Genomic DNA, 27,669 nt, shown 5'->3' with positions numbered 1-27,669 from the left:
AATCTTCTGCAGCGTTTTGTCACTGCATGTGCGTTTCAAAATGCAGCCGAAAAGCTGCGTTTTGAATACGGAATTCATGCGCTCTGGATGCTTGTTCTGCTATAGACAGAGTGGGAAAAGCATCCAAAACGCACAAAAGAAGGAACATGTTACTTTTTAGAACGCAGCATTTGGCAAAACATTTCAGCATCCAAATCGCTGCGTTCTAAAGCGCAACGTGCGGATGTATTATGCACAATCTTAATAGATTGTGCTGGGGACGCAGGATGCATGCGTTTACGCTGCAGTGCAATACGCAGCGTAAATGCATGAAAAAAGCATACGTGCGCAAAAGTCTAACAGACATTTGGCTGCGCAAAATACTCCCTGACTTTCTATTGTTCCTGCTGTTAGTATTCATTGTACTAGGTAGCTTTACTGCTGGGATTTTCTCTCTTCAGCCTTAAGACCCAGGCAAGCTCTCCTTCCATCCAACTACTGATTATTAGTATTCCCTTTGTGCTTAAATATTCCCATCTTCCTTGGACTTGTGCTGGATATTCCAGTTCATTCAAGCTCTGGTTGCAAGCAGGTGGCTTGTACTCATCTGTAGTATCATGGCTGAAACTTTGCTAAACTTCTACCAGAGTGATCTGTGGATAAGTAGTTAATGCATTTTCCCCTATGTATCCTCCTTGTGTCTTCTCTAGTGAATAGTGGGGTTGATGAACTGGTCATCTCACCTGTTCCTTATTTAGGGTCCAGCACCAGGAATACCTAGGGTCAGGTATCTGGCTTGGCGCATAGGTGCGGAACCTATCTAGGGTAGTGAAGAACCTCATGGACCAGCGGTAGGTTTAGTCAGGGGTCACCATCTCCCCCATGCCTAGACAAGGAGCTTCCCTTCCCTCGTTCACTTGATACTTCCCTGTACCTTGCACGACAGGGACACCATTTGTTGTGTTGATAACATGAATGTAATCCAGGTTTAGAAAATAGAACTAATTACAGAAGTAACGCTTAATCACTGCATACAGATTAGTGATTTATAATTCTTCTCTATTTAAAAAAAATAAAAACCTAAAAAAACCTATTGCAGCAGGCTCTGAGAAACCACATTTTACCAGAGGAAAGACGCAGACCTGGAAAGAGGCAGACCTGGAAAGAGGCAGACCTGGAAAGAGACAGACCTGGAAAGAGACAGACCTGGAAAGAGACAGACCTGGAAAGAGACAGACCTGGAAAGAGACAGACCTGGAAAGAGACAGACCTGGAAAGAGACAGACCTGGAAAAGAGACAGACCTGGAAAAGAGACAGACCTGGAAAAGAGACAGACCTGGAAAGAGACAGACCTGGAAAGAGACAGACCTGGAAAGAGACAGACCTGGAAAGAGACAGACCTGGAAAGAGACAGACCTGGAAAGAGACAGACCTGGAAAGAGACAGACCTGGAAAGAGACAGACCTGGAAAGAGACAGATCTGGAAAGAGACAGATCTGGAAAGAGACAGACGGAGCACATTACTTGGCCAATTTAGTTAAATCTGTGTGGAATATCTGTGGTGCTGAAATATATGTTGTGAAATGCTTCTATTAGCTTAGTTTTTGCCTTTTAATAATTGCATTTCTATTTGTTTTGTGGTGTTTGTGTGCAGAATACATTTTTGTTAATACATTCTATTTTGTAAACAACAGTTATTAACCCGGGTGAAGCCGGGTAGTACAGCTAGTCAGGTTATAAAGTACAGAGGTGGATCTGTTGGGGGGTGATAGGGAGGGGATATTCGGCTTTAGTTCATCTTAGCATATTTAAGGTTAAACAAGGACAGAAGACTTTTGGATATTGCTCAGGAGAAAAATGAGTCAAAAACTTATTTTGCCTCTCAAACCTTGCTGGAAGTACCATGTGGTTAACTTGAAACCCTCACAAACCCATTATTTAATATGTCAGGGAACTAGATGTATGACTGCTTGATATACACAGGGCTCCTGACCTTGGAATCAGTGGGACTCCCAGAAGTCAAGCCAATGGCGAAAATAGATTTATTACTAATAGGTGTAGGAAAACCTTTTTAGACTTCATTTATATAAAATGGAGCATTTTGATGAAAAATTGTCTGATGACACTATTAACCCTTGTTTTCTGACACCTCAGGGGCTGTGCCAATGTGACATGGCACCCGCAAACCATAACAGCAGAACCGTACAATATGGTGTTCCTTCCCTTCTGAGCTTTCAACTGTGCTCGAAAAGTAAGGTATGTAACGTGTGGTCCATTTTTCTTCTATTGGGCATTATAAGAATTATACACTTGGGGCTAAAACCATTTTAGTGATAAAAATTAAATTACTCTTTTTCATCACCCAATTGTATAAAATTCTGTGAGGCACATGTGGTGTCAACATGCTCACTGCACCCCTAGATGAATTCATTGAGGGGTGTAGTATGTAAAATGGGGTCACTTATGGGGGGATCTGCTTTTCCTTTTCCAGCACCTCACTGGTTCTGCCAATGTGACTTGACATCCTAACACCGTTCCAGCAACATCTGGACTCCAATATGGCGCTCCTTCCCCTCTGAGCTTTGCACTGTGCCTCAAAAGTAGTTTTCGACCACATGTGAGGTACTGGCGAACTATGGAGAAATTGTCTAACAAACTGAAATTGCATAAATTGTACTGCTCATTTTCTCTGATTTCACATTTGAAAATGAGAAACTTGAGGCCAAAAGCAACATTGTATAGGGGGAAAAAAAGAGAATTTTTTTTTTAATTAACTCAGCCCAATTTATACAATTCTGTGAATCGCCTGAGAGTGAAAAATGCTCAGTACACCCCTAAATGAATTTCTCAAGAGGCGTGGCTTACAAAATGGGGTCACTTATGGGGGAGTTTTGCTCAGGGAGCACTACAATGCTCGGTACTTGTAACAAGCAGTTGGAAAGCTCAGGCAGGTGTGACTCGAGTACCCAAGTATAATGGAAGTCAATAGGGGTCTCTAGCATTTTTCCAAAAGAGCTCCCGGAAAAATGCTTGAGTCCCCTATTGACTTCCATTATACTCAAGTACTTGAGTCGCGCCTATCTGAGCATCCAACTGCTCGTTACGAGTACCAAGTACCCGAGCATGGTAGTGCTCGCTCATCACTAAAACTTAACTTAAAGAGGGCCAACCACCAGGATATTCATATATAAACTAAAGCCAGTGCTGTACTGGTGCTATCATGCTGATTCTATACATACATTTATTTGTGAGATCGGATGTATACTTTCTGAAATACAGGGAAGTAAAGTTTGTGAAATGCACTGTTATTTGATGAGAGGTGCAATGGAATATCTAATAGGTGGGTTGGGTTTTTCCAGTTATTCCCGCCCCTGTCTGCTGCCTGTTCTTCCTGGCTTTAGTTTATATATGAGAATCCTGGTGGTTGGTCTTTTGATGTCCCCCTAGAGTCAGGTAAGCATGCCAGCAGCAATTACAGTCACCACTCACAGCACAGAGCCGAGGCTATAAGCACGCCCTTACACTGACGAACAGTCGGCTTGAGGCTGGGGCCACACGGGGCACTAGTTCGATCCTCGCATGACACTCTGATCAAGCTGGCAGCACAGCAGGAGCCGAATGTCATGCGAGTGTCCCTGCGACTCGAGGTCCGACTGTGCGAGCGGACCACAGCTGCGGGGGGCGGGCTGGCACTGAGGAGCGGAGGGTCGGCGCTGCGGAGGGGAGGGAGGGATTTATCTCCCTCTCTCCTCTGTAGCCTGCTATTGCCATTCTCGCACTGCACTCGCGGTACATTGGTGTACCGCGAGTGCAGTGCGATTTTTCTCTCGCCCCATTCACTTGAATGGGTGCGAGAGAAAGAGTCTCGCCTTACAATTGCACCATGCTGCGATTGTTTTCTAAGTCCGATTAGGGCTGAAGAAATAATGGCTCATGTGCGCTGCCACACAGGCTAATATTGATCCGAGTGGAATGCAATGTTTTATCGCAATCCACTCGCACCGTTTTTCTCGCCGTGTGGCTTAGGCCTTAAACTGATGCACTGTTGCTCCAGGTATACCAGTAAGTCAACAGCCGGCGGTTTCCAGGAGATATAAAGTTCATTTTCTCCTGGGTAGGACACAGAGTACTGTGTAAAGGCACCTTCATAACGCGAATGATCTACAGATTAACCCTATATCTGCAGGTTAATTGTAATATAGGACCTGACAGCTACCCTTTAAAAGGTTCACTTTTTAAAAGGTAGTTCTAAAAAACAATAAATCCACAATTTTAATGTAATAATAATAATTATGACAATATTAAAAAAAAAACACCTGGTTTAAAATTATCAATAATAAAGTAAAATGTTATTTTGGTTAACATATCACATGAATTGTGCACACTGAGGAGTATCTCTATAATAAACTTAAAAAATAATATAGAATTTATAATAGAAAAAAAATATAAAAAATGTTCTTGCATATATTTAGAGATAGCAGGAATAACCGTAGACGTTATGAATACTCTATACCGCGGTGCAATGTGTAATCTCATGACATTAGCCAAGTCTCCATTAGCCACAAATGATACTTTTTTACAGATGTATGGTACTATTTTTATTTTATTTTAGATTTGTCTAGTAACATTACCTTGACAGCTGCACGTCTCCCACTGGGTCCTGCTGATTCCAAAGCACAACCTGTCCACCTTCTCCCTAAGAAAGACACAAACATGTTTAGTTCTGTACCAGTCATAATTAATCTGAAAGCGTCTCAGCGGAGCGGGGTGGGTAAGGCATTCATCTACACAGTCTCAACATTTTTCTTAAGGTTCAAATATCCAACTGAATAAAAAACAACTAAACGTGGTTAAAGGGTAAACAAAATGTGGGTATACACAGGCAAATGAAGGATGGAAGGTAACCAGAAGGTCATAGGAATGTATACATTCATTGTTCACATACAAGTGCATCTCAATAAATTAGAATATCATCAAAAAGCTAATTTCAGTAATTCAATACAAAAAGGGAAACGCATATATTATATAGAGTCATTACACACAGTGATCTATTTCTATATATTATATAGAGTCATTACACACAGTGATCTATTTCTATATATTATATAGAGTCATTACACACAGTGATCTATTTCTATATATGATATAGAGTCATTACACACAGTGATCTATTTCTATATATTATATAGAGTCATTACACACAGTGATCTATTTCTATATATTATATAGAGTCATTACACACAGTGATCTATTTCTATATATTATATAGAGTCATTACACACAGTGATCTATTTCTATATATTATATAGAGTCATTACACACAGTGATCTATTTCTATTATATAGAGTCATTACACACAGTGATCTATATCTATATATTATATAGAGTCATTACACACAGTGATCTATTTCTATATATTATATAGAGTCATTACACACAGTGATCTATTTCTATATATTATATAGAGTCATTACACACAGAGGGATCTATTTCTATATATTATATAGTCATTACACACAGTGATCTATTTCTATATATTATATAGAGTCTTTACACACAGAGGGATCTATTTCTATATATTATATAGAGTCATTACACACAGAGGGATCTATTTCAAGTGTTTATTTCTGTTAATGATTATGGCTTACAGCCAATGAAAACCCAAAAGTCATTATCTCAGAAAATTAGATTATTATATAAGACTAACGGAAAAAATGATTTTAGACCACATCTTGCATATTTTAGGACAACTTAAAGGGAACCTGTCAGGTCCCATATGCGATCTAACCTACAAGCAGGATGATGTGTGGCCGCCTTCCTACCCATCCCTGTGATGTAATATTGTGTAATATAAATGTATAAAAAAGGTTTTATTACTTACATGTTCCCTACGTAAATGCTTAGCCCCGTGGACGTTTCGATGCTTTCCATGATATCACACCCCTGTGGGCATGATGCCATGGATTTACATGAGTGACGTCACCGTCAGCTCCTAGAGATCCCGCGTGTGCGCTTACCATTGCCGCAGCCTTGTTATCCAGGTGCTTGCTTATCGGCTTTAGATGTGCTCTGCGCATGGTCAGAAGACTCCTGCAGTTCCGACCATGCTCAGAACGCGTCTGAAGCCAAGAAGTAAGCACCTGGATAACAAGGCAGCGGGATTGGTAAGCGCACACGTGCGGGATCTCAAGGAGCTGACGGTAACGTCACTCATGTAAATCCATGGTATCATGCCCACAGGAGTGTGATACCATGGAAAGTATCCAAAAGCCCACGGGGCTAAGGCTACTTTCACACATCCGGTTTTTGCTCTGCGGCACAATACGGCGCTCTGCAGAAAAACCGCAACCGTTTTTTTTGCCGCCGGTTGCAGGTTTTTTTTGTATAGACTTACATTAGTGCCGTATTGTGCCGCATGGGCTTGCGTTCGGTCCGGTTTTTGCCGCATGCGACAGATTTAGCCGATGCCGCGGCCGGATGGAACGTTGCCTGCAACGTTTTTTGCTCCGGCAAAAAAAACGCATCGCGCCGCATCCGGCCGCTGCGGCGCATTTTTCAATGCATGCCTATGGACGCCGGATGCGGCGCGATGCGGAAAAAAAACGCATCCGGCCGCCGCATGCGGTTTCTTCCACTGCGCATTGCTCAGTAGCATGCCGCAACCGGAAAAAAACGGACGGGCCGCATGTAACAACTTATGCAAAGGATGCGGTGTTTTCGCCGCATCCGTTGCATAGGTTTCACAGCCGGATTGAGCCGCACTGCTAAAACCGGATGTGTGAAAGTAGCCTAAGCGACGCTCTGAGGACTAGATTCTCTGATCATTTACATAGGGAATATGTAAGTAATAAAACAATTTTATACATTCATATTACACAATATTATAATACAGGGATGGGTAGGAAGGGGTTACTAGGCCACACATCACCCTGCTTGTAGGTTAGAACGCATATGGGACCTGACAGGTTCCCTTTAAGTAACAAGCGCCTACAACACCAAATATATCAACCAAGCATTTTCAGAGAACGATTCTAGTATTGTGCATTAATTTACAACACAGGCAAGACTTACCGGCTTTTGAGCAGTCTCATGCCCAGCATATATCCAGATATCATAAATGCACTGGTTGAACCCATAGTTGCAACCTTTTTCCTTACTTCTTAAAGACGTAGTTATTTTAAGGCTATGTTCACACTAGAAAAATGATTTTTCTTAAGAAATTTCTTGATAGTGAAGGATTAGCGCACCTGCGTTAAAAAACGCACCAATAACGCAGGTGCATTTTTGGTGCGTTTTTTTTAGGTTGGTCCCTGCGTTTTTTAATGTCTTTACAGCAATAAAGCAAGTTCAAAATGAAGAAAAAAAAATAGATAGATAATAGATAATAGAGAGATAGATAGATGATAGATAGCTAGAGGGATAAATAGATAGATAGATATAGATAGATAATAGATAGCTATTTAGGGGAATAGATAGATAGGTAGATAGATAATAGAGGGATAGATAGATAATATAGAAAGATAGATAATAGTGAGAGATAGATAGATGGATGGATGGATGAATAGGTTATAGATAGATAAAATAGATAGTTAAAATAGATAGATGATAGATAGATAATATAAATAGACAGATAGCTAATAGAGAGAAAGATGGATGGATGGATGGAAAGATGGATAGATAAATAAAATAGATAGATGATAGATAGACAGATAGATAATAGAGAGATAGCGAGATAGATAATATAGAAAGATAGATAATAGAGAAAGATAGATAATAGAGGGATAGATATTCCAGCTTTATTTATGATGTTTGTGTCCCCCCCACACACACTGCAGTTCTCGCGGCCGGTAATGTGTTCACATCAGCGGCCGTGAGAAATATCCTGTTGTTACCCGCAGCCTCGCTCAGGAGCTGCATTCAGCACTCGCTCCCTGAACGAGGCTGCGTGGAGAACTGTCACACACGGCTGGAGCAGGGCTGGAAGCGCCGCGGGACATCGCTGTGGATTACGTCGGAGCTGTGTTCGGGAGGGGTTAATAAAATGGTGACAGAGGGGCTTTTTGTCTTTTATTCAAAATAATGGATTTTTCGGTGTGAGAGTGTTTCTTTACTTACACTTACAGATTAGTGACGGCGTGTCATAGATGCTGCAATTACTAATCTTGGACTTAGCGGCAGCTATTGGTTGCCGTTAACTCCATATTACCTGGATTGCCACCGCATCACGGCTACAGGAAGAGCCGGGACACTCCGGGACTGCCGCATAATGGATGCAACAGTCCCGGGATAGCGCTGGCTGATATTCTCGGCTGCGGGAGGGGGAGGGCATTAACCCTGGCCCTCGCTCTCCCCAGCCTGAGAATATCGGGCCGCCGCTGTGTGTTTACCTTTGCTGGACGGTAAAAATACGGCGGAGCACACGTTTTTCTTTTTTTTTTTAATATGTACGTTTGATTTCTGTGTGTGTGCGCATTATATATGTATGTGCCTGTGTGTGAGATCACTACTTTCTGCCAACACTGAAAATTGAGGAACTTCCTCATCCTGGCCTAGTGACATCACTTTCCTGCAAAATGCAGGGCAGGGATGTACACTATGTCCCGAAAACGCAAAATAATGCGGGAATAACGCAGGTATAACGCAGGAATAACGCACATAATTTGCTACCTGCGTTATTCTCTGCGGTTTTCATGATTACATTATAGTCAATGGAGTGAATAACGCAGTTAGCTGCAGAAAAGAAGTGACATGCTCATTCTTTTTCTTAAGAAAATCTACTGAAAGAATTTTTTTAAGAAAAAAATGCAGTGTGCGCACAGCTAATTTCTTTTGCCATAGGTTTTGCTGGGGAATGTCTGCAGAAAGGTTACAAGAATTTCTCAAGAAATTTCTGCAGCAAAAACGCACCAAAAAAACCACAGGCAAAAAATGCAGTGTGTGAACATAGCCTAAAGGGGGCTTAACACGCTAGCGATATCGCTAGCGTGCGTACCCGCCCCCATCGTTTGTGCGACACGGGCATATCGCTGCCCGTCGCGCACAAAATCACGCTCCCCCATCACACGGCTTACCTGCCTTGCGACGTCGCTCTGGCCAGCGATCCGCGTCCTTTCTAAAGGGGCTGGTCGTTCAGCGTCACAGCGACGTCACACGGCAGGCGTCCAATAGAAGCGGAGGGGCGGAGATGAGCGGGACGTAACATCCCGCCCACCTCATTCATTCCACAAAGCCGGTGGAGGCAGGTAAGGAGATCCTGCGGTGTCACAGATAGCGATGTGTGCTGCTGCAGGAATGACGACCAACATCGCTAATGAGAGGTAAACGTTTTTTTGTTTTAGGACGACCTCTCCGCGGCAAACGATTTTGGCCGCTTTTGCGATCGTTTTAGGTCGCACATAAGTGTCACACACTGCGATATCGTTAATGACGCCGGATGTGCGTCACTAACGACGTGACCCCGACGATAAAACATTATCGATATCGTAGCATGTAAAGCCCCCTTAAGACTTTGTGTTTTCTTTTTTGTTTCTTATTATTTTGTTGCTAGAACCATGATAACTTTTTTAGAGGAGAGCAGAATCCGAAAAAAACCTGCAGTTTTGCCTGCAGATTTGAGTAGCTTTTCAGGGGTTGGCCTTGGCACCTCAGTGTTAGTGAAAGGAAATCTTAATGCACCAACATACCAGACATTTTGGACAACTATATGCATCCAGCTTTGGATTGTGGCAACAGCTTTGGGGAGGGTGTTTCTCATTCCTCAGGTCACAAAGCAGGGGCCAAAAAGAAACGGTTGGGTGAGTGTAAAAACGTGAGTATCCTGGATGAACAGATTCCTTACCTCTATTCCATTAAACACATTTGGGATGAACTGGAACAGAGACCAACTCAACATAAATTACAAATGCTTTTCTGGATAAATGGACAAAAATTCCAATGGGCACATTCCAAAATCTTGTAGAAAGCCTTCTGTCACATCTCCACCAGAACCTGCTCCTGCAACGTCTGTTTAGGTCTTCAAACACCACCATATTCACTTTGTGGGCGGCGGTGGATGAGATGGCAGAACCAGAAGCTCTGGACAGCGTATGCTCTGTCCATCTACTAACGTTAAGGTGGCTGAGAACTGCAGTGCTTGCTAATCTGACAGAATGTGTGTGTTGTGTGTGTGTGTGTGTGTGTGTGTGTGTTGTCCAGCTGACATTATCAGCTACGGAAGGGAAGGCAGGCTGGAGCGGGTATAAGAGCCTAGTCAGATGAAGTCACCACTGGAGACTGGCAGGACAGAGCCAGGAATGGCAGCAGACTGGTGTACGAGCAGTAACTCGCAAGCTAGGAACCTAATTGTTCAGGCACCTTCCTTCATGAGAGGGCGCTTTAAAGGCCTAAGCCACACGGCATGAAAATCGGTGCGAGCGGAGTGCGATAAAAAAATCGCATTCCACTCGGACCAATATTGGCCTGTGTGTCAGCACCCATGAGCAATTATTTTCTCAGCCCTAATCAGACCGAAAAAACAATCACAGCATGCTGCGGGTGCAATGCGATCCTGTTTTCTCTTGCACCCATTCAAGTCTATGGGGTGAGATAAAAATCGCACTGCACTCACGGTACACCGGTGTACAGCAAATGCAGTGCGAGAATGGCAATAGCCGGCAACGGAGGAGAGAGGGAGATAAATCCCTCCCACTCCTCCTCCGTGCCAGCCCGCCCCTCCTCAGAGCCAACCCGCCCCTTCTCAGAGCCAGCCCGCCCCCCGCAGCTGAGGTCCGCTCGCACGACACTCGGCTCTGCTGTACTGCAAGCGCAAGCTGAGTGTCATGCGAGGGGATCGCAGTAATCCCCGTGTGGCCCCAGCCAAATACAGAAACTCCCAGCCATAAGCTGGGGACATTTTAGGACGCACTGTTCCTTTAAAAGGCAGGGAATGTACATGTGCTAAGAATCATACCAGGAGACCTGAACGACGTGCGCAGGTTCTGGTGCGTGAAGATTTGGGACCGGCGAAGCTCCCAAAACAGAGAAGAGGCAAAATAAAGCAGCTAGGGGGGCACGCCAGCATTCAAATATGCCAGAATTAGAAAAATACGGACCACATGCTATGCTATTTTTAAAGGATCTTTTCTTTTATATATTCATATAAAAAAAAAAAAAAAAAAATGTTTACAAGCAAAGAGAAATTTGGGCTTCAACATCAAATTGTAAAAAGCAGATATCACAACACAGAAGCTTTGTTACTGCAGCCTAAATTTACATACATAAATATATATATATATATATATATATATAGATGCAGTGTGTGTGTACGAGTACACAATATATCACAAAAATGAGAACAACCTGTTCATATAGTACTATATATTTTTGTGGGACAATACTGAAGATATGACCCTTTGATACAATGTAAAGTAGTCAGTGTACAGCTTGTGTAACTGTAAATTTGGTGTGCCTTCTAAATAACGCAACACACAGCTATTACTATCTAAACCGCTTGCAACAAAAGTGAGTACACCCCCAAGTGAAAATGGCCAAACTGTGCCCAATTAGCCATTTTCCCTCCCCGGTGTCATGTGACTCATTAGTGCAGGTGTGTAAAATTTGGTGTTATCGGTCACACACTCTCTCATACTGGTCACTGGAGGTTCAACATGGCACCTCATGGCAAAGAATTCTATGAGGATCTGAAAAAAAGTATTATTGCTCTACATAAAGATGGCCTAGGCTATAAGAAGATTGCCCACACCCCGAAACTGAGCTGCAGCACGATGGCCAAGAACATACAGTGGATAAACAAGACAGGTTCCTCTCAGTACAGGCCTCACCATGGTCGACCAAACAAGTTAAGTACACGAGCACAGCGTCATATCCAGAGGTTGTCCTTTCAAAATAGATGTACGAGTGCTGCCAGCATTGCTGCAGAGGTTACAGGGGCGAGAGGTGGGAAGGGGGGGGGGTCAGCTTGTCAGTGCTCAGACCAATCGCCGCACACTGCATCAAATTGGTCTGCATGGCTGTCGTCCCAGAAGGAAGTCTCTTCTAAAGATTATGCACGAGAAAGCCTGCAAACAGTATGCTGCAGACAAGCAGACTAAGGACATGGATTACTGGAACCACGTCCTGTGGTCTGATGAGATCAAAATAAACTTAAAGGGAAGGTGTAGTTCCAAAAAAAATTTCAAAAACTGAAAAATGTAAATTATTAATGTTATATTTAAATATTTATTTTTAATTGAGCAAAATATAAAAAAGAATTAAAAAGTTTGATATTTTCCACTCTTAAACACAATGGGGAGCAGCTGCTGAAATCCTACTGTAGAACTAGCTCACATTACAGCTGCAGTAAAAGTGGGTGGAATCTGCTCTCATGCATGTGATGTCACCTCCCCCTCCCAATCTGGATGTTTCAAAAAAGATAAGGGAAGATGAAGTTTAGGATCACAGTGCAAAGTCATTTTGATGGTGACCGCAAATTGATCCTAATGTCTAAAGTGTCACCAAGGACAGCTGCAGTGCTCCCCACATAGCGCTCTGCACACCCTGGTCCAGCAATGCTCTGCCGCATGCACGTACGCCCGCAATGCTCTGCCGCACGCACGCACGTCCATGATGCTCTGCTGCCCAGCCGCCCGCAATGCTCTGCCACATACACGCCCGCCCACAATGCTCTGACACATGCACGTACGCCCGCCCGCAATGCTCTGCCGCACGCATGCCTGCATGCAATCCTCTGCCGCCCGCAATGCTCTGATGCAAGCACGCCCGCAATGCCCTGCGGCCTGCACGCACGCCCGCAATGCTCTGCTGCACGCATGCCCACCCACAATGCTCTGCCGCATTCATGCCCACAAAGCTCTGCTGCACGCCCGTCCGCATGCAATGCTCTGCTGCACATGCGTGTATACCGCGCTTGTCAGTATATTGTGCTCTGCTAAGCTGAGGCCCAAGGTTAGCACACAAGAGCGTTGGGAACGGCGGTGGGGAAGTGGAGGTAGGAGTGTAGCGGCAGCAGAGAGAGCAGCGGCGGCAGCACGAAGAGCGGTGGGGGAGAGTAGCAGCGGCGGGGGGGGGGGAAGGGTAGCGGCGGCCCAACGCTGGTACTCTCACATCCCGGGTGAAAGGGTGAAAGTGCAGCACACAGCTTACGCTGTTATCGCCACAAAGATGGTGCCAATTTCCTCCCTCTGCTGTGATCTGGACAGGCCAGCGGGCGTGTCCAGGATACAGCAGGGAGTTGTCCGTGTTAAGTTTAGGGGTCAGATCGCCACTATGAGATCCAATGCCCAGGGCGCTGCCATAAATGCGGTAACACACAGCAAATCCAAGATGGCAGCGCCCAGTGTTTCAGTAAAACTAGAATTAAATAAAACTAAATAAACAGTGAGTTTAACCCCTTCACGACCATGGACGGAAAGATCCGTCCTTGTGCCCTGGGCCTTAACGACCAAGGACGGATCTTTCCGTCATGGCGGAATCGCGACACCGGAGCCTCTGGTGACTGCAATCGGTTAACATAAACCGCAGATTCGGGGAGGAGGGGACCTGTTCCTGACCTCAGGAGGGGTGGTGCCTCCTCCCCGGACCTACGGAGGCTGTGATTGGCTGACAAACGCCGCTCAACCAATCACAGCCACTGTAATGTTCCAGCCATTTAAAGTGACTGAAACATTGAAATCCAGCCCTGGCCAGTGCAGCTATAGCACTGGCCATTGGCTGGAGCTGCGTGACCTCACTGGATCACCCTCCCCCAGCTCCAATGCTCTGATTGGAGAGATCGGCCTTGTGACCGATTTCTCCAATCACAGTGGACCTGTTGCCGGTGACCGCCCCCGTCATCGTCCCTGCAGCACGCCAGTACAGTGAGTGTACACAGTGCAATGGCAGGGCGACAAGCTCCGGTCCCATGCTGTTATGAGACCGGAGCATGGGACCCGGAAGTTGCCGCGCTGCCATTGCACTGTACGAAAAGCGTCCCGATCCGCCGCCGCTGCCCTCCGCGATCTGCCACCTGTCTCCCCGATCTCCTGCCCGCACCCTCACCCCCACACCTCCCGATCCGCTGCCGCCCTCCATCTGCCACAGTGCCACCACTCCCCCCGATCTGCTGCCCGGCCCCTCACCTCCGTGCAGCAGATCGGAGGGAGCGGTGGCACTATGACAGATGGAGGAGGACAGGGATCGTGCACCCTGTCCTCCTCCATCTGTCATAGTGCCACCGCTCCCTCCGATCTGCTGCCCGACCCCTCCCCCTCGTGATCGGTGCTCGCCCCCTCCCCTCCGTGATGTGCTGCTCGCCCCCTCCCCTCCCCTCCGTGATGTGCTGCTCGCCCCCTCCCCTCCCCTCCGTGATGTGCTGCTCGCCCCCTCCCCTCCCCTCCGTGATGTGCTGCTCGCCCCCTCCCCTCCCCTCCGTGATGTGCTGCTCGCCCCCTCCCCTCCGTGATGTGCTGCTCGCCCCCTCCCCTCCGTGATGTGCTGCTCGCCCCCTCCCCTCCGTGATGTGCTGCACGCTCCCCCCACCTCTCACCCCCGTGGTCAGCTACCCGCCCCCTCCCCTGTCACCGCCGTGATGTGCGCTCCCTCCACTGTCACCGCCGTGATGTGCGCTCCCTCCCATGTCACCGCCGTGATGTGCGCTCCCTCCCATGTCACCGCCGTGATGTGCGCTCCCTCCCATGTCACCGCCGTGATGTGCGCTCCCTCCCATGTCACCGCCGTGATGTGCGCTCCCTCCCCTGTCACCGCCGTGATGTGCGCTCCCTCCCCTGTCACCGCCGTGATGTGCGCTCCCTCCCCTGTCACCGCCGTGATGTGCGCTCCCTCCCCTGTCACCGCCGTGATGTGCGCTTCCTCCCCTGTCACCGCCGTGATGTGCGCTCCTCCCCTGTCACCGCCGTGATGTGCGCTCCCTCCCCTGTCACCGCCGTGATGTGCGCTCCCTCCCCTGTCACCGCCGTGATGTGCGCTCCCTCCCCTGTCACCGCCGTGATGTGCGCTCCCTCCCCTGTCACCGCCGTGATGTGCGCTCCCTCCCCTGTCACCGCCGTGATGTGCGCTCCCTCCCCTGTCACCGCCGTGATGTGCGCTCCCTCCCCTGTCACCGCCGTGATGTGCGCTCCCTCCCCTGTCACCGCCGTGATGTGCGCTCCCTCCCCTGTCACCGCCGTGATGTGCGCTCCCTCCCCTGTCACCGCCGTGATCTGCGCTCCCTCCCCTGTCACCGCCGTGATCTGCGCTCCCTCCCCTGTCACCCCCGTGATCTGCTGTCCACTCTCCCTCCACCTCTCACCCCCGTGATCTGCGCTCTGCTCACCTGTCTCCCCCGTGATCTGCGCTCTCTCACCTCTCAGCCCCGTGATCTGTGCTCCCTCACCTGTCACCCCGTGATCTGTGCTCCCTCACCTGTCACCCCCGTGATCTGCTGTCCGCTCTCCCTCACCTCTCACCCCCGTGATCTGTGCTCTGCTCACCTGTCTCCTCCGTGATCTGCGCTGCGCTCCCTCCCCCACCTCTCACCCTCCCCGATCTGCTGCCTCCTTCATCTCCTGTGATCCAGCTGCCTAGATCCATCCTGTAGGGTAACTATCCCCAATCTCACCTCCCACTCCCCTTCCCACCCCCTCCCCCATCCTCTGCCGCTCCTGCATCCACTGCGCCCTCTCCCATCCGCCCCCACCCTATCCCAGCCGCCGTCTCACAATCACAGATGCTCCCTTTATATGCCGCTGCCCCCCCATCTGCCGCCCGCCCCCCCCCCCCATCTTCCGCTGTTTTTTTTTTCTATGCCATGGGGGTCTAGTTTCCAAAATGGGGTCACATGTGGGGGAGCTCTACTGTTTCGGCACCTCAGGGGGTCTCCAAACAGCATGGAATACGCTAATTGTCCCAGACAATTTTGCGTTTGAAACGTCAAATGACACTCCTTGCCTTCCGAGCCCTGCTGTGCGCCCAAACATTTTATTTCTACCACATATGAGGTGTCTGTGTACTCAGGAGAAATTGCACAATACATTTTATGGTGCAATTTTTCCTGATACCCTTGTGAAAAAAAAAGCTACCTGGTTGAAGTAACAATTTTGTGGTAAAAAAAAATGTTTTTTATTTTCACAGCTCAACTCTATTAACTTTTGTGAAGCCCCCAGAGGCTCAAAGTGCTCAATAAACATCTAGATAAATTCCATGAGGGGTCTAGTTTCCAAAATGGGGTCACATGTGGGGGAGCTCCACTGTTTCGGCACCTCAGGGGCTCTCCAAACGCAACATGGTGAGGCTAACGATTCCAGCTAATTTTCTGTTCAAAAAAGTCAAATGGCGCTCCTTCCCTTCCGAGTCCTGCCGTGCGCCCAAACAGTGGTTTTTCGCCACATATGAGGTATCTGCGTGTTCAGTAGAAATTGCCCAACAAATTTTGGGGGTTCATTTAATCCTGCTACCCTTGTGCATATGCAATATTTGAGGCTAAATTAACATTTTTGTTGCAAAAAGTAAAATGTTCATTTTTTCCTTCCACATTGCTTTAGTTACTGTGAAGCACCTGAAGGGTTAATAACCTTCTTGAATGCGGTTTTGAGTAGCCTGAGGGGTGCCGTTTTTGGAATGGTGTCACTTTTGGGTGTTCTGTGTCATGTAGACCTTTCAAAATTGCTTCAAATGTGATGTGGTCCCTAAAAAAAGTGGCTTTGTAAATTTTGTTGTAAAAATGAGAAATTGCTCATAAACTTTGAACCCCTATAACTTCCTTAAATTTTTTTTTTTTTCTCCCAAAATTGTTCTGATGTAAAATAGACATGTGGGAAATGTTATTTATTAATTATTTTGTGTCATATGTCTTGTTGGTTTTAGAGCATAAAAATTCAAAGTTTGAAAATTACTAAATTTTCAAAATTTTCGCGAAATTTCCGTTTTTTTCACAAAGAAATGCAAAAAATATCGGCCTAAATTTACCACTAACATGAATCCCAATATGTCACGAAAAAACAAACAATCTCAGAATCACCGGGATCCGCTGAAGCATTCCAGAGTTATAACCTCATAAAGTGACACTGGTCAGAATTGCAAAAAATGGCCTGGTCTTTAGGGTCAAAATAGGCTTGGGGCTGAAGGGGTTAATTTTGTATTAAAAATACTTCATTTCATAATCACTACTATTAATACAAAAATAGAAAAACGTGACACTTAACCTTTAATTGGTTTGCATGGTATCAAGTGGGTGTGGCAGCAACCAGGTGAGGAGTACAAAGACAAGTACAAAGACAAGTGTGCCTTGACTACAATCAGGCATGGTGGTAGGAGTGTCATGGTTTGGGGCTGCATGAATGCTGCCAGCTGTGGGGAGCTACAGTACATTAAATGAACCATGAATACCAACATGTACTGTGACATACTAAAGCAGAACATGATCTCCTCTCTTAACACTAGAAGTCCCAGGAAATTTGAGCTCCATAGGGTTCCAATGGTAGGAATGTCAAATTACCCCTCTCTGGAACTTCTAGTGTTAAGACACTGAGCCACAATGCAGAACTCCAACATGTTAATGACCCCAAACACATCTCCAAGATGATCACTGCCTTGCAAAATAAACTGAGAGTAAAGCTGCTGGACTGGCTAAGCATGTCTCAAGACATAAACCCTAATGAGCATCTGTGGGGTATCTTCAAATGGAAGGTGAGGAGCTCAAGGTCTCTAACATCCACCAGCTCTGTGATGTCATCATGGAAGATGAAAGCAGATTCCAGTAGCTTCTGTGAAGCTCTAGTGAACTCCATGACCAAGAGAGTTAAGGCAGTGCTTGTGAAAATAATGGTGGCCACACAAAATATTGACAGTTTGGCAAAATTTGTCCATTTTCACTTTTGTTGCTTTTTAGACAATAATGGTTGTGTGCTGAGTTATATAGAGTCCACACCAAGTTTACACTGTGACGGTATACAAGCTGTACACTAAAAATTCATTTTAGTGATCTCTATACTACAACCATTATATCATTGCTGTAGAAGCAATCCGCCGTATGTACTGACATATCACAATCAGCATGTGATAGACCTGTGTAAGACACAGCAGCCAATCAGAGCTGCAGGGGGAGGGAGAAAGCAATCTGAGCCAATGATGAGGCAGGAGGTGTGTCTAAAGCTGGCTTTACACGCTGTGACATCGCTAGCATCGGCTAGCGATGTCGAGCATGATAGCACCCGCCCCCGTCGTACGTGCGATATTGTGTGATCGCTGCCATAGCAAACATTATCGCTACGGCAGAATCTCACGCACATACCTGGTCAGCGACATCACTCTGGCCGCCGATCTGCCTCCTTTCTAAGGGGGCGGATTGTGCGGCGTCACAGCGACGTCACAAGGCAGCCGTCCAATAGCAGAGGAGGGGTGGAGATGAGCAGCCGTAACATGCCGCCCACCTCCTTCCTTCCTCATTGCCGGTGGACGGAGGTAAGGTGTCACACACAGCGATGTGTGGTGCCACAGGAACGAGGAACAATATCACTAATGAACAGGCAATGATATTTGGTTTTAGGACGACCTCTCCAAAACAAACGATTTTTGCCTGTTTTGCGATCGTTTAAGATCGCTCATACGTGTCACACAATGCAATGTCGCTAAGGACGCCGGATGTGCGTCACTAACGACGTGACCCAGACGATAAATCATTAGCGATATCGCAGCGTGTAAAGCCCCCATAAGTCTACCCATCACTGTTGATAAACTGTAGTCACAGGTCTCAGGGCTGCACTAATGCAGATGTGCTAAAAAGCTTAGCTGTTAGAAACCATCCCCAAATCCACCGCACATCTAACGTAGGTCAGCAGCCGTAGTATTATACATAACTATTATACTGAAAAGGGGCAAATGAGTAAAGTCCTCCAACCAACGCTTAAAGGGATTGTACAATACTTGAACAAGTCCTTCTTAAGTGCTCAAGTTCCGTAAGTAAAATAAGAAGGTCTTATACCCATCTCCCGAACCAATGCAGTTCTAGTGCTCAAGTGACATTGTTATGGCAGCTAATCAGAGGTCGCTAATCAGCTGGAGCTCATCAATATTCCATTACAGTGGATGTCCACCCTGACTAAATAGTAAAGGCTGTAGACCAGACCTGGGCAAGGGGCGGCCCGCGGGCCACATCCGGCCCGCCTGCTCTCTGTGACCGGCCCGCCTGTCTTCAGCCGGTGCAGTGGAGCCGGGCTGCAGCGTGCCGAGCAGGGAGAGATCCTGTGCAGGTCCGCACAGTCAGTGCAGGAGAAGGAGCAGCACAGCAGAGCAGACGGAATAATTCATCTTCCAGGACCTGCGATGACGTCACGCCCATGTGACTGTGTGGGAGGAGACACAGGATGCCGGGCAGAAAGCAAGATACTGAATCCTGAAGGAGATGTGGACACATGATGACTGGTAATAAGAAAAGAGGGGACATGAGGGGGAGGGGGGCTGCAGGGTGAGGGGCATATGAGGGCTGCAGACTGACAGAAGGATGTGAAGGGGTGCAGAGTGTTTGAGAGGGGTAAGTTGGGGTACAGGCAGGGTGAGATATGTGGGCAGGGTGTGTGACATATGGGGGTGTAGTGTGTGTGATATGGGGGTGCAGGCTGTATGGGGTGTAGTGTGTGTGATATGGGGGTGCAGGCTGTATGGGGAGCAGGGTGTGTGACATATGGGGGTGTAGTATATTACAAGTGTGCTATATGGAGGTGTATATAGTGGTGTAGTATATGGGGGTATAGTGATGTAGTATATTACAGGTGTGCTATATGGAGGTGTAATATATTACAGGTGTACTATATGGAGGTGTAGTATATTACAGGTGTGCTATATGGAGGTGTAGTATATTACAGGTGTACTATATGGAGGTGTAGTATATTACAGGTGTGCTATATGGAGGTGTAGTATATTACAGGTGTACTATATGGAGGTGTATATTACAGGTGTGCTATATGGAGGTGTAGTATATTACAGGTGTGCTATATGGAGGTGTAGTATATTACAGGTGTGCTATATGGAGGTGTAGTATATTACAGGTGTGCTATATGGAGGTGTATATTACAGGTGTGCTCTATGGAGGTGTAGTATATTACAGGTGTCCTATATGGAGGTGTAGTATATTACAGGTGTGCTATATGGAGGTGTATATTACAGGTGTGCTATATGGAGGTGTAGTATATTACAGGTGTACTATATGGAGGTGTAGTATATTACAGGTGTGCTATATGGAGGTGTATATTACAGGTGTGCTCTATGGAGGTGTAGTATATTACAGGTGTGCTATATGGAGGCGTAGTATATTACAGGTGTGCTATATAGGGGTGTAGTGATGTAGTATATTACAGGTGTGCTATATGGAGGTGTAGTATATTACAGGTGTGCTATATGGAGGTGTAGTATATTACAGGTGTGCTATATGGAGGTGTATATTACAGGTGTGCTCTATGGAGGTGTAGTATATTACAGGTGTGCTATATGGAGGCGTAGTATATTACAGGTGTGCTATATAGGGGTGTAGTGATGTAGTATATTACAGGTGTGCTATATGGAGGCGTAGTATATTACAGGTGTGCTATATAGGCGTGTAGTGATGTAGTATATTACAGGTGTGCTATATGGAGGTGTAGTATATTACAGGTGTGCTATATGGAGGTGTAGTATATTACAAGTGTGCTATATGAAGGTGTATATTACAGGTGTGCTCTATGGAGGTGTAGTATATTACAGGTGTGCTATATGGAGGCGTAGTATATTACAGGTGTGCTATATAGGGGTGTAGTGATGTAGTATATTACAGGTGTGCTATATGGAGCCGTAGTATATTACAGGTGTGCTATATGGAGGCGTAGTATATTACAGGTGTGCTCTATGGAGGTGTAGTATATTACAGGTGTGCTATATGGAGGTGTAGTATATTACAGGTGTGCTATATAGGGGTGTAGTGATGTAGTATATTACAGGTGTGCTATATGGAGGTGTAGTATATTACAGGTGTGCTATATAGGGGTGTAGTGATGTAGTATATTACAGGTGTGCTATATGGAGGTGTAGTATATTACAGGTGTGCTATATTGAGGTGTAGTATATTTGAGGTGTAGTATATTACAGGTGTAGTATATGGGGTGTAGTGATGTAGTATATTACAGGTGTATATAGGGGTGTAGTGATGTAGTATATTACAGGTGTATATAGGGGTGTAGTGATGTAGTATATTACAGGTGTATATAGGGGTGTAGTGATGTAGTATATTACAGGTGTATATAGGGGTGTAGTGATGTAGTATATTACAGGTGTATATAGGGGTGTAGTGATGTAGTATATTACAGGTGTATATAGGGGTGTAGTGATGTAGTATATTACAGGTGTATATAGGGGTGTAGTGATGTAGTATATTACAGGTGTACTATATGGAGTTGTAGTATATTACAGGTGTGCTATATGGAGTTGTAGTATATTACAGGTGTGCTATATGGGATGTAGTGATGTAGTATATTACAGGTGTGCTATATGGAGGTGTAGTATATTACAGGTGTAGTATATGGGGTGTAGTGATGTAGTATATCGGAGGTGTATTATATAGTGGTGTAGTATAATACAGGTGTATATGGGGGTGTAGTATATTACAGGTATATAGAGGGAGTGTAGTATAATACAGGTATAGTATATAGGGGTGTAGTATATTACAGGTATATGGAGGGAGTGTAGTATAATACAGGTATAGTATATAGGGGTGTAATGATGTAGTATATCGGAGGTGTATTATATAGTGGTGTAGTATAATACAGGTGTATATGGGGGTGTAGTATATTACAGGTATATAGAGGGAGTGTAGTATAATACAGGTATAGTATATAGGGGTGTAGTATATTACAGGTATATGGAGGGAGTGTAGTATAATACAGGTGTAGTATATAGGGGTGTAGTGGTGTAGTTTATTACAGGTGTAGTATATGGAGGGGGTGTAGTGATGTAGTATATTACAGGTGTAGTATATGGAGGGGGTGTAGTGATGTAGTATATTGGGTTTAACTGAGGTAATTATATTAGTCCGGCCCTCTAAACCAATCCCAATTTCTCATGCGGCCCCATGGGAAAATTAATTGCCCACCCCTGCTGTAGACAGTCAGCAGCCACCGATTGGCTGCAGGGATCACGTGATATAATAACACAGCACCAATGTGGGAGGTGAGTATAAGCGTTTCTTATCCTACTCTGAGGACTCAGATCATTAAAAATGTGCAAAGTCGCTTTCATTTATGCTGAATTTGGCAGCTGTCCAGGCCCAGCTTCTCCCCAGCTCCACTCATTTTCAAGTGAAAACAGCAAAACGGTGTACATTTCTGAGCACAACTCCGCATTGCAAAAATATTTTGTAGTATTTTGGTGTAAAAGCTTTGATGAATAGCTGCTATGTGTATTTGGTCAGAGCTTCTCTCAACGGTAACTTTCATAAAACTTCTAAAACTGGGATCTTAAAGCATTTTCTCCTACGGACAGTGGCTCCGCTTACGCCCTAACACATCTTCCTGCCCACCTTCAATAGTGGGGATCTAATCATCTAGTCTTAAATCCATCTAACCATCTATAACATTTCAGAAATAATAATAAAGCTTCAGTCTCCGAATTACAAAATTTTAAATTCACAACCCGCAGAATACAGTAGTAGAGATGGGCGAACCCGCAGATATTCGAGATCAGCGGCTCCAACTGGATTAAAACGGTTCGAGACCAGAATTAATCCCAAACATCTGCCCGGAAGCCGATTCCCATATACCGTATTTTTTGGACTATAAGACGCACCGGACTATAAGACGCACCCTGGTTTTAGAGGAGGAAAATAGGAAAATAAAACTTTAAGCAAAAAAATGTGGTCATGACACACTGTTATGGGGCGAGGATCTGCTGCTGACACTGTTATGGGGGTAATGTCCCCAAATTCTCTACTAAGGTACCCCATCCTGGTAATGATCCTCCTGCCTTGTATATGATCCTGCTATAAACCCCCATGCTGCTCATATACCCCCATGCTGCTCATATACCAGCATCCTGCTCATATTCCCCCATCCTGCTCATATTCCCCCATCCTGCTCATATTCCCCCATCCTGTTCATATACCCCATCCTGTTCATATACCCCCATCCTGTTCATATACCCCCATCCTGTTCATATACCCCCATCCTGTTCATATACCCCCATCCTGTTCATATACCCCCATCCTGTTCATATACCCCCATCCTGTTCATATACCCCCATCCTGTTCATATACCCCCATCCTGTTCATATACCCCCATCCTGTTCATATACCCCCATCCTGTTCATATACCCCCATCCTGTTCATATACCCCCATCCCGTTCATATACCCCCATCCCGTTCATATACCCCCCATCCATCTTGCTCATATACTCCCATCCTGCTATATGCCCCCATCGTGCTCATATACCATCCTGGTATATGGCCTGTATCCTATAGCACAGATAAAAAAAAATAAACGTTTATACTCACCTGTTCCTCACTCCCTGCAGCACCGATCATATCTTCCTCTCTGCGCCGCTGACCTGTGTGTGTGGAGCCGTTCCCCTGCAGCACCGCGATGTCTTCCTGTCTGTGCCGATCAGCTGATCAGCACAGATCAGCTGACCGGCACAGACAGGAAGACATCGCGTGCTGCAGGGGGACGGCTCCACACACGGGGACGGGTGAGTACACTGATTCACTGCACCCCGCGCTGATGACGCGCGAGGTGCAGTGAATACAGCCGCACATGATCACTCCAGGCTGTAATTGCCAGGGGTGATCATGCGGGCCGGCTCTTTGCAATCCGCGCGCGTCCCCGCTCGTCCTCCCGCCCACCTGGCAGTGCCGGCTTCTGCGCTGAGAAATGGGCGGGGGATGGGCGTGCATATGTAATGAGCGGGCCCACCTGGTCACGGCAGGCGCTGCTGCTGCCTGCTCGTGCCCCCGATGATCCGCTCCACCGCAGCACCCTGATTCCTGGCCGCAGCCTTATAGTCAGACCATAAGACGCACCCCCAACTTTCCCCCAACATTTGGGGGGAAAAAAGTGCGTCTTATGGTCCGAAAAATACGGTAAGTCTATGGAGACTCCACTGTGCTTTAAAAATGGTGGTAGAAAGGGCTAGGTAGATTAGAGCAAGAGCATTATGCTTACCGAGATTATACTTTCCACGTCTCCCTCGCAGCAGTAACACTACTTCCGATGCCGCTCATTACCCTCATACATATTCACCGATTCCCCACCCAATGACAGTCCCGACATCTCTGATTGGTTGAGTCAGTCCGTACTCCCACCCTGTGTGACAGTGTCTGTGATTGCTTCGAATCACACACACTGTCTGCATCTCTATAGTGGTGTAAAAATAATTAAAATATTGGTGTAGGGTCCCCCATATTATGATATGACAGCTGGGGGCTGGTATTCTTAGGCTGGGGAGACCCATGATTACTGGACCACCCCCAGCCTACAAATAGCAGCCTGCAGCCACCCAGAATTGTCACATACATTTAGGCCCTTGTGCGCACACTGCGTTTTTACCTGTGCTTTTTTTGCGTTTTTGCTGCTGAAATTTCTTGAGAAAATGGTTATAACCTTTCTGCAGACATTCCCCAGCAAAACCTATGGAAGAAAAGATTAGCTGTGCGCACACTACGTTTTTTTCTCAAGAAAATTCTTTCAGTAGATTTTCTTGAGAAGAAGAATGAGCATGTCACTTCTTTTCTGCAGCTAACTGCGTTATTCACTCCATTGACTGTAATGTAATCATGATATAGCACAGGGAATAACGCAGGTAGCGAATTATGTGCGTTTCATTGCGTATTGCCGCGTTATTCGGGACATAATGTTCATCACTGCCTGCGTTATGCAGGGAAGTGATGTCATTATGACAGGAAGAGGAAGCTGAGCAGAGAGTAAACACACACATCACAGACACACACAGACATACAGTATATAATACACACACATATCCCACTAACACACAGACATATATAATACACACACATATCAGACACAGACATATAGAATACACATAGAAATCAAATGTACATATTAAAAATAATAAACGAAAAAAAAAACGTGGACTCTGCCGTATTTTTACCGTCCAGCCAAGATAAACACACAGCGGCTGCCCCGTATTCTCAGGCTGGGTAAAGCGAGGGCCATGGTTAATACCCCCCCTCCCACAGCCAAGAATATCAGCCTGCCGCTACCTTGAGAATGTCGCATCCATTATGCGACAGTCCCGGCGTGTTACCGGCTCTTCCCGATTGCCGTGCGCAGGTGCACTAATTCTTCACTCTCAAGAAATTTCTTGAGAAAAATCCTTTTTCTAGTGCGCACATAGCCTTAGATGTGACAATCTTGACGCTTTACCCGACTCATTCTGATTGATCCGGTACAGATCCTAAACTTTACAGTCCGGGATCACCCATCACTATACAGGAGTTGTTTATGGAAACCTCTCTCTATCAGTCATAAAGTCAAGAAGCAAATCCACCATACACATGAGAAGACATTTACTGACTGTTTTAGGCTGCTTTCACACTACGTTTTTTTAACATGCGTCATGAACGTTTTTTTGCTGTAAAAGCGGATCCTACTTTTACAGCAAAGAAACGTATGCAAACGCATGTGTTATTTTGCAGGATCCTGTCACTAAGTTTATGGGCGGGCATTGGAGTCATGTGATCAGGAGTCAGTGGAACTGAACGTGATAGACTGGGAGCCGGCATCTGACAGCTGCAGAGGCTCGTAACCAAGGTAAACATCGGGTAACTTGCTTGGATACCCGATATTTACATTGGTTACGAGCATCCGCAGGTGCTAGGAGCCGGGCTCCCTGCTCACTGCACACGTAACCAACGTAAACATTGGGTAACTAAGAGAAGCGCTTTGCTTTGTTACCCGATATTTATCTTGGTTACGAGTGTCCGCAGCTCTCAGGCAGGGGAGAGAGAGGAGAGGGAGGGGGAGGGAGAGGGAGGGGGAGAGAGAGGGAGGGGGAGAGAGAGGGAGGGGGAGAGAGACAGAGGGGGAGAGAGACAGAGGGAGGGGGAAAGAGAGAGACTGATCACCCGAGGCTGGTTTCTGGGCATGCTCAGTAGAGCAAGCAGGATCCTGTCTATCAGCATGCCAGCGTTCACATGCGTTTGCATGCAGTATAGTCAGGATCCAGCAATTTGCAGTATTTGGACGCAGCTCAAAAACGCTACAAGTAGCGTTTTTGAAACATGTTAAAAAAGTGCAACTCGCTGGATCCTCACTATAACGCACGCAAACGCAGGGGAACGCATGTTGACGCAAGTCCATTGCAAATGCATTGAAATGAAAACGCATTTGCACTGGATCCGTTTTTGCGTTAAAAAAACGTTCAGGACGCATGTTAAAAAAACGTAGCGTGAAAGCAGCTTTACATTGGAAGTAAAATTGTTTAAAGTTTAAATTCCCTACTATGCCTCAAAGAATAATAATAATAATAATAATAATAATAATAATACTACATTGCTAATATCTTTGTACAGGATCATATGCTACCAGAACGTGTCAAGTGGCCTTCCTCAAGATAAATAAAAGCAACTTATTTACAGACCTTGTGGCAGGAAAAAGGTTAAATTTCAATAAGTATAAAAAAATCACTAAAAACTAGTTAGTGGCAAGGCAACATCTAAAAGCAATAAACTCAAAATTAAGGGATAAATAATTTAAAGCACATCATGAAAAAGTATTAATAATTCATCAGATAAATAATTTACTAAATAATCAAATAAATAATGAAATACATAAATAAACCAGCAAATAAATAATTCTGCAATATAAAGGAAATTGTGAAGTAGTAAGCAAATGTCGAAGGAAGCATACATTTTTAACTCTGTTTATCCCAGAGTCCAGCAGCCAGAAAAAAAAAATAACATGTTGGCAAGCGCAGCATAAATGTATATCCTGCAGACGTGCTGGGAAATGCTGTGCAAGGCTAGACAGGCATTTATGATAGATAGTCGTGCAGGGGAAATGAATGAAGGTACAGTAGACTATCACCGTGATATAAGCTGCACCTTAAATATAAATTGGTTGCAGTAAACACATCATTAGCGGTTTGTAACATTATACAGTCTTGTTGCCATTTTGAACACTTAAAAATTATTGCCACAGGTGGAGGGGGAATAGCTCCGTCAAATCTTTGGCAGCGCGTTTCGGTCTCTTTATAGGAAACAGTTCTTGAATGTTGAATGTCTGCTTTCAATCCTTCTCTCTGTTAATAATAATCCTAACAATCAAAATAACAAATGCGATTTTTTTTTTTGTTTGCGGTCGGGCTACTGAAAGTCTTATGGAGTATTCTGGAGAAACACATGATACCAGACTGAGCCCTGTTTTCTGCATTTAATTTGACATACAATCTGTGCAACCTGGCACCAATTCAGATGTAAGGAGAAAACCGAATAAGGACAAAATTAACATGTAACACGTGGTTAACTTTTAGTTAACAAGTATCACATGGCTCTAGGGAATGAAATAAAAATTAAGGGGGGGAAAAACCCGCTCGCTTAGCTATAGGCTTTATATTTGTTTTGGCTGAGCATCCAAACTTTGGGCAAGATGCCTTGCTGTGCAAATGAAATGAGGCTAGTAGAGGCTATCTGTCAATGTCTCCGTGCGTAAAGTTGGATTTTGCCGCCAGAGTAACTAACGCTT

General features: G+C 45.5%; 1 protein-coding gene across 2 annotated transcripts in view; it reads right to left on the bottom strand.

The window, feature by feature from the left end:
• TBC1D5 (TBC1 domain family member 5) overlaps window positions 1-27,669 on the bottom strand; it is an 835,136-nt gene that overhangs the window by 751,308 nt on the left and 56,159 nt on the right. For both annotated transcript variants that reach the window (XM_075316666.1, XM_075316667.1), the window contains exon 2: window positions 4,612-4,676. The gene's annotated coding sequence lies outside the window, so the exon portion shown is untranslated. The remainder of the gene's footprint in view (window positions 1-4,611; window positions 4,677-27,669) is intronic.

Source organism: Anomaloglossus baeobatrachus, chromosome 6, assembly GCF_048569485.1.
Source record: "Anomaloglossus baeobatrachus isolate aAnoBae1 chromosome 6, aAnoBae1.hap1, whole genome shotgun sequence".
Taxonomy (NCBI): Eukaryota; Metazoa; Chordata; class Amphibia; order Anura; family Aromobatidae; genus Anomaloglossus; species Anomaloglossus baeobatrachus.
The sequence above is the reverse complement of the archived record's forward strand: the minus strand, read 5'-3'. Positions and strand labels throughout refer to the sequence as shown.